We start from the raw sequence: 9,037 nt of genomic DNA on the forward strand, positions 1-9,037 counted from the left end.
GTAGGAACATAATTATCTACAATGTAAACTCTCCTTATGTAGGCTGCGATCACAAGGAGCAGAATCGAAAAGGGATGCTGACCTTTTTATGAGCTTGTCTCTATGTTATCATCATATTCATTAATCGATGAAGATTTTTTGGTTTTTGTGCTGCTGGCAGTTGGCAACATTAACAGGCATATGGTATTGGATGACAAGGTAGGTTATCGCGGACAATTCAGAGAGGCAGGACTAGATTGATATATTACATATAAAACGCAGCTGTAATGCACAACAAGATCCTTAACCCTGGGAAGGACAAATATTAGACACCACAGGTGTGTTTTTCCTATCTGCAACTTTTGTATTCAATTTAATTTTAAACCAATTATTTGTCCAACACACTAACATGCCTCCTCACTTCTCTTTACAATTATTTTAGCAAAAAACAGCTTTATGGATTTTGCTTTTAAAAGGCAGCCCTTAAATGGAAGTACTGGGAAGAAGACATTGACAGATTCTCTACTGTCTCCCTGGATTAGATTGTCATCAATCCTTTTGATAAATTTGGACATTGGGAGATACATGTTGTTATTTAGAACAGCTAGTGTCACATGAAACACATTTGGTAAATCATTTACATTTCCTCATGGGATAACATGGACATTAAGTTATATTTAGTCCTTTAAGATAGAGTTACTTTCAGTATTCTGAAGAAGAGCCATGTCACAGTCAGATTGGGAACTCCGTTTCTGCCAGACCTGCTGAGTTTCTCCAGCATTTTCTGGTTTTATTACATTTTCAGCTCAGTTTGATTTCACTGGATATTTAGTGAATATAACCTATTCACAAAGCATGTCACATACATTTGTCAAGCAAAGTCAGGATTATTTTAAAAAAAACATTGTTTTAATTAGATTTAGGATAATTCCCAATCGTTAAATAATTAGGTTGTGACTAGCCAAAGTAATATGTCATCAGGAACTGGTAGCATTGCACAACACTGTCAGAGAAAAAAATCAGACCTAATCTGAACACACCGTGGGACAAAGTAGCCTGCTGTAAACATTTATGAACAGCTTGTCCAGATATGTTACAACACACCTCTGCAGGAGGAAGGACTTGAACCTAGGCTTCCTGGCTCAGAGAATGGGACACTGCCATCGTGTTACAAGAGCCTTCAAGCAGTTTGGTCTATATTGGGTTTTATTTATACAATGAACATATACAGATCAAATATTTTAACCAGCTGGTTTAATTTTCTAATTTACATTGCAACCACCAAAGAGTTAACATGCAAGGTTCAGCAAACAAGTAAGAAAGCAAATAGGATGTTGGTGTCTATTGCAAGTAGGTTGGTATATAACAGTAAAGAGAGCTTTGATGGTGTAATGATAGTGTCCCTTCCTCCGAGCCAGAAGGCCCAGGTTCAAGTGCCACCCGCTTCAGAGGTGTGTAGTGACATCTCTGTCAAAGTTGATTATTGTAACAGTAAAGAAGTCTCTCTGCAATTGCAGAGGGTTTTTTGTGAGACTGCACCTAAAGTATCACATTGAGTTTTGCCTCTTTGTTGAAGGAAGGATATACCTGTCTCATAGGGAACTCCACAAACGTTCAATGGATTGATTCCTGGACTAAGCTGGTTGTCCTATGAGGAGGAAGTGATTAAAACAGACTAATAGTCTCTGGAATTGAGGAAATAAAAGTTGATCTCATTAAAACTTATCACTTTCATAGAGGACTTATCAGGCTAAACGCTGAGACAATATCCCCTGATTGGTGAGTTTGGAGCTAGAGTGCACGGGGATCAGGATAAGGGATTGGTTATTAGGCTGGAGATGAGCCAATTTTCTTTACACAAAGTGGTGTGAATGTATGGAATTCTCACCCTCACGCAACCGAGTGGTGTGAATGTTCAGTTGTTGGTGATTGATAGACTTTTGGGTAGAACAGAATCGTGGTCACATGACTTATGCCTGCTTATATTTCTTATATTCTGTTCGAGAATCAGTCAGAGTGAGAAAAAGATGATTGATCTGAAAGTTTTGTACTGAATAAGTGAGGTTTCAAACTAACCCTTAGGTTTTGCATAGCTCTACACCCGTGACAGAGAGGGCTTGAAATGTTAAAGACACTGATGAAGTGGAAGATAAGTAACAGTAATGATCCTAACAAATGTACTATGAATCTTTTCTAAAAATAAACGCCAGTGATACTATAATCACCACCTGAGGTTTCCTACAAATTCCCTCCACTCTGCACTGGGACTTTATAAGACTTGCAGCAAAAATCTTGATTGAATGTGAAATTGGAGTTTACACTCACAGATTCCCCTGTACTTGCATAAAGCTTCCTGTAACAGCGTGTGAGGAGTTCGAGGCCAGTCTTCCTTGCAGAAGCAATTAAACTGCTGCTTCGCTGAGATAACTAGGTCATTCCCGCTATGCAGCAGAGAACGGGTCTGCTGTTGCACATCAGAGGGATTTTGTTGTTTCTTGATTGATACTTTGAAGCTACTGATTGATAATTTCCGACAAAATTAAAAAAACAACTCTTGCTCTGCTTTGGAGTCAGGTGAGTCCCGGAAGCTGACATTCATCTAACCCACGAAGCAATGCAGTTTATTAGAGACTCCACGGACTGACGGTCAGTTACTGCAGAGACACGGTGCCAGTTTTGAAATAACTCTCATAAATGAAGACAGCGTTGCAATCCTACTTTTGTGGTTTCTTCTTGTCATGTACTGCCCCAGTTAGAATGATACAGTAATTGCAGCTGTTCAATGTCATGGCCAAAGTCCCTTCCCAGTCACTCCACTCCCAAGGAATTCGCCTCCTCTCGTTTGTTAATTTGACTCTAGTGAGGCTTGAAAGCAAATATTGGGGGGCAATTCAAGTCGTAGTGTTCATTTTCAGAGTTTGGTGTGTCTGTGTGTGTTTCTCAGTAGTTCGGCTTTAGCTAGTTCTTTACTGGACACATGAAATGACTGTCAGTTACCATGATTATAAATGTGGCCAATTTGCTGAGCTCAATAAATCCACCTCGGAATTTCCCAGGTTGCTGCACCAGAGTTGATCTTCCATGTCTGGTAACTCATCCAATGTTATAAAAAGAGCCCTCTGTCTGAGACAACATGGTGTAGCACACTCAGACAATTTTTCCCATATCTGCAAGGTTACATTGCAAGACTCCTGCTCCCTAATCTGTCCAAGCATTTGCAGCATTGCTTTAGATTTCCAAACAGCTACTCATTTATCCCTGAGCATATTTGCATTAGGTCTGTGCTGGCACTGTGGATTGAATTGGAATCTTGTGCAAATGGCCTTCTAGGTCTGCCATATTCATTTGACCTTCACCGTGGATCATATACACTGCAGGCATCTGTTTTTTGACACTACGTTACAGAATTCATTCTGACCAGACTCTTGTGCTCAGAACACCAGCCTACAGACATTGCATGTAAGCTGTCATTATCTTTTCATCAATGCCACGTAGCTCAAAGTTCCAATGTTGGATCCATGCTCTCTTATCAGTAATTGTTCCTTATGTGATGCAAGGCCATTGTGAGTGTATTACAATAGAAACTGTATCTAAACCTAATGGTCAGGAAGGAGGGCCCTCTGAGATATTGTCAATTATTAGATTCAGTGCTAATTTAACAAAATGAGTCAATTAGCCCCAAATTTGTATTCTGTTCCATAATTACAAATTATTAAGACATCTTAGTTTCTTCAGTTCTAATGTTTGGAATTTCCATCTTCAACTTCAACTTCCTCGCATTGCACTGAAATTATGTTTTAATTATTACTGATATGTATAATTAACCTTTTGATCCCCAATATAATTTTCAGTGAAATTCTGCAACCTTTGAAATAAAATGTCAGCACATCTTGTAAAAGCAGAGTGTAACAAAAAATCTCTCAGGTCTCCTCTTGTTTGGAAGCATTCCAACATTTCATGTTGGAAATTAATGGGATTCTAAGAGCCCTAGTTGAGTTCCCATTAGTGTGTACTCTTTGAAAATTGCATGAGCTCAAAAATTTTACAAGATAGGTACTGAAGACTCTGGAATCTAAACTGGTTACATACATTTAATCACCTTGAGTGATAAACCTGGGTTATGCTTTTCAGTCCAGTGAAATATGATGTACAACTAGATATTAAAGAGAATGAACAAAATACACTACAATATAGCTGTATTTTAATCTGCAGCTGATATATTGTTTAACTTTTCATTTTTAATTATAAGATATGTACCAGGCAGCCAGCAAACTGATGTTGCATTTTCCTGAATCCAAGCTTGGCCAGTTTGTATAACCGTATTCCAGTACAGCAAAGAAAATCTGAGGAATGGATTGTAAATCAATAAAGGAGGCAGCCTGAGTTTCTAATTAAGAATCACAAAAATCTGCTGATATATCACACTCTGGTCAGAAACAGGTAGTCACCCATCTATGTCCCTACATTGCATTATAATTCAGCTAGAATTTAATAACTTCATGATTGATGGAGTTAATCAGCAAACTTGGAATTTAAAACAAAAGTCCAGAAAAGATCTGGACATTTTTTGGCTTGTCTGTTTAAAAATTTATTGTGTAGTAATAAATGCTGAAATGCAGAGTGGACAATGCATCTTGGCCTCTTCCTAAATTCCCCAGCATCATGGATGCCAGTCTTTAGCCAACTCACACAGCAATGACCTAGTGGTGCTGTCACTAGATGAGTAGTCCAGAGACCCGGGTAACATTCTGGGGATTTGGGTTTGAATCCCACCATGGCATATGGTAGAATTTGAACTGAACATAATCCGGAATTGGGAGTCTAATGATGACCATGAAACAATTGTCTTTTGTTAAAAAAATCGGTTTGGTCACTAATGCCCTTTAGGGAAGGAAACTGCTGTCCTTACCTGGTCTGGTCTAAATGTAACTCCTGACCCACAGTAATGTTGACCCTTATTTACCCTCTGGGCAACTAGGGATGGTCAATAAATACTGTCCCAGTCAGCCAATGGCCACATTCCATGAGTGACTTAAAAAAAAAGATTATTGAATGGCAGAGTAAGCGGAATGACCTAATCCTACTCTTCATTTCTATGTTTCTTTGAATGAACTAAAGAACATGAGAAAATTGGATGTGGTAGTGGGTTCAGTAGCAGCATGTTATCTCTCTGATTTTGGTTCAAGTCTAGCCGAGATAACTGGGATGAAATTCTCCTCTGTCCGCTCTCTGTAAACTGGAGGATAGACATCTCAAACACAGCACCTTTGGGACCAAGACTCCACTAGATTTTGGATTTATTGGATTTTGGACTATGAAATCACGTAGCCTATCCTTCTCAAATTGCAAAAAAAAAGTTTATAGAGTTATCAAGTCATTGAATCATACAGCATGGAAACCGACTCTTCAGTCTAACTATTCCATGCTGACCAGGTTTCCTAAAGAGAACCACTCCCATTGGCCCACATTTCTCTCAACCATTCATATCCACCTACCTATCCAAATGTCTTAAATGTTGTAATTGTACTCGCCTCTACCACCTCTTCTGGCAGCTCATTCCATACTCGGACTACCCCCTGTGTGAAAAAGTTGCTCCTCAGGTCCCTTTTAAATCTTTCCCCTTTCGCCTTAAACCTATACCCTCTAGTTTTGAACTCCGCTACCCTGGGAAAAAGGCCTTGGATAAAAGACCTATGCCTCTCACAATTTTAGAAACATCAACAAGGTCAATCCTCCGCCTCCTACGCTGCAAGGAAAAAAAATCCCAGCCTATCCAACCTCTCCCTATAGCTGAGACTCTCCACTCACAAAGATATTACTGGAAGATTTTTCTGCATCCTTTCCAGTTTAATAACATCCTTCTTATAGCAGGGTGACCAGACAGTTGTCCAAACATGGCCTCACCAATGTCCTGTACAGCTGTAGCATGATGTCCTAACTCCTATACTTAACGCTCTGACCAAGGAATGTAAGCGTATCAAATGTCTTCTTCACCACCCTGTCTATCTATGCTGTCAGTTTCAAGGAACTAGAGTTCGAGTGATTCCAAACTAGCTTCCTCCTATTTACGCTTGGGAACCAGTTTGTTATTTTATTTTTTGGCTCCAGTTTCTTTGCATATCATACAAATGTCATAGGGGTTAAAGAAAACAAAAAGTGTTAGGAGAAAGCAGGAACAGGGTACTGAGGTGGATGATCAGCCATGATCATACTGAATGTTGGAGCAGGCTTTAAGGGGTGAATGGACTACTCCAGCTCCCATTTTCGATGTTTCCATATCCTAATTGTGAGGCTTTCGCAGCCAGTTCCTGCACATAGTCTTCCCTCATGTTACTGATCACTTGGATAGAATGGGTAGTGTTGCTATGTACATGAAATTCAACAATAGTTTTTTTTTTAATCACTTTTCAATCTGAAATAACTTTCTCTATTTTTTATTTATTTGCATTTCTAAGAAGTCAATTTTCTTCTACACATTTTAAAAATGAAATCATTCATAAGCCAAAAAATCCTCAGCCAATACATCACATTCCTTTCATTATTTGACACTGGTTCAGACTGACTTCACTTCCCACTTTGTGATTAATTGTGTATGAGCCTTAAACCCAGACAGTGCAGGATCAATCAGTGAGAACTCCTTACACCGAGCCTTTGTGATTCAACCTGGAGGTGCTGCTTTGCATTGTCTGCACCAACCCCACTTATTCATGGCTAGCTGGTTGTCTGATGTGTGTTTATGAGTGTGAGTGAAAGAGAGTGTTCATATAATCTTTTGTCATGCAATTTGAGGGTCACATTTTCAGAGTTTAGACTGGATGAGGAGAAGGTAATGTCAAGAATTGTCTAAGTTTCTTTAGAACAATGTTTATTCCATATTAATACCATAAATGCTGGAGAGATATCAGGTTATGGTCCTACTGTTACATTTTTCAGAGAAAGTTATCTGTAGTCCAACAACCTTCCAGCTGCAATCTTTATGACTAACTCGGCCCACACTGTGGTTTATTGTATAACCCATGATGAGTGAATGCCTCCTTTCACTTCAGCAGCTGTTAAAATCAAACATTAATTTCACTGCAGCAAATTTCTGAAAATGTATCAATGGGAGATAAATTTATACCCTGTAGGTAGCAACCTGGTGAGTTTTGAAAAAGGATCACTGGACTCGAAACGTTAGCTCTGTTTCTCTTCTCCACAGATGCTACCCGTCCTGCTGAGTTTCTCCAGCATTCTCTGTGTTTGTTTCAGATTTCCAGCATTTGCAGAAATTTGACTTCATTTGAAGAGATCAATGTAAGGCTGCTTCAGGGACCTAAAGCCCTTACAAATGACACTGTAATCCTCATGGTATTTTTGTTAGACTAATAATCCAAAGATCCTGGGGACCCCGTTTGAATCTTGCTACGGCAGATCTTGGAATCTAAATTCAATAAAAATCTGGAATTAAGAGTTGAATTATGACTATGAAACCACTGTTGAGTGATGGTAAAGCCCATCTGATTCACTAATGTCCTTTAGGGAAGGAAACAACCATCCTCACCTGGTCTGGCCTACATGTGACTCCAAACCCACAGCAATGCAGTTGACACATAACAGCAATTTGGGATTGGCAATGAATGCTGGGCTTGGCAGTGATGTTCACATCCAATTAATGATTAAAATAAATGATACATTGCAAGTTCCATGAATGTCTAGTGCAGCCAAGGAAAGGATAAAGTTTTGACAAAGGGAAAAGACTAAAGATTCATTTATAACAGGAAGATAGAATTCACATATACAAAGTGTGTATTTCCTGAGATTGCGATCACACATTTCATCCTTACTGTCATCTTAATTGTTGGTTATTTAAGCAAAAAAAAGTAGGAGAGACTAATGATTTGATATCAGTTTTTGTATACTGCAATTGCACAATAATAAACTGTGATATTTGTGAAATGCACATCAATTAGGTGTCAGGTAAATTGTAATCGGAAGATGTAATTGTCTCTGGTCTATTGTACACCCCATGATGAGTGAATGGGTCCTTTCACTTCAGCAGCTATTATCAAATATTACTGCTGCAAATTTCTGAAAATGTGTCAATGGAAGGTAAATTTAGAAATTTTAAAATCTGTTGTTTCCTTGATGAAAGGTTTTGATGAATTTAAATAATGAGAAATTATTTTACAAGCAGTCATGTTGTAACCAGGATGTGCTGTTGAAATGATTCTCTGAAACAGCCAAACAGGTACAATGGGAAGAAAAAGCCTCCTGATATCTTGTATCATTCTGTAGGGATTAATTTGGACCATATAGCTCCCATTTTTAGGCATTACAAAGCCAATTAAAATATGAAAATGGGATCTGAGATGCAAGCACACGCTTTTGAGATGAAGTGCACAAAAGTTGCCAACTTTTGTCAAAGTGTTTGCCTATTTAACAACCACCAGCAGCATCCAGCTCAATGGGATGTTCTATGAATTAGCTCACAACTGACATAAAACTACTGCTCTGTCTTAACCTCACATGCACGACCATAACACTAAGCAGGATGGACAGGTCCATAGGAACATCGAGAACCTATGAACAGGAGTAGGCCATTCAGCCCCTTGAACCTACTCTACCGTTCAATTAGATTATGGCTTATCTGTGGCCGAACTCCAGATACCTGCCTTGGGCCCATATCCCTTATTGCCCTTGCTTAATAAAAATGTGTCTATCTCAGATTTAAATTTAACAATTGAATTAATATTGACCACTGTTTGAGGAAGGGAGTTCCAAACCTCCACTACTCTTTGTGTGTTGAAGTGCATTTAAACATCTCTCCTGAACAGTCTGACCCTAATACTTGGACTACACCCCTGGTTCTAGAATCTTCAAACAGTAGAAATAGTTTATCATTAACTACCCTGTCTTTCCCTGTTAATATCCTAAAGACTTCTATTCTATAGAACTTAGAAGGTTAAGGATGATCTATTCTGTAGAATTTAGAAGGTTAAGCATGATCTATTCTGTAGAATTTAGAAGGTTAAGGATGATCTATTCTGTAGAATTTAGAAGGTTAAGGATGATCTATTCT

This window comes from Rhincodon typus, chromosome 2 (assembly GCF_021869965.1).
Source record: "Rhincodon typus isolate 14 chromosome 2, sRhiTyp1.1, whole genome shotgun sequence".
NCBI lineage: Eukaryota > Metazoa > Chordata > Chondrichthyes > Orectolobiformes > Rhincodontidae > Rhincodon > Rhincodon typus.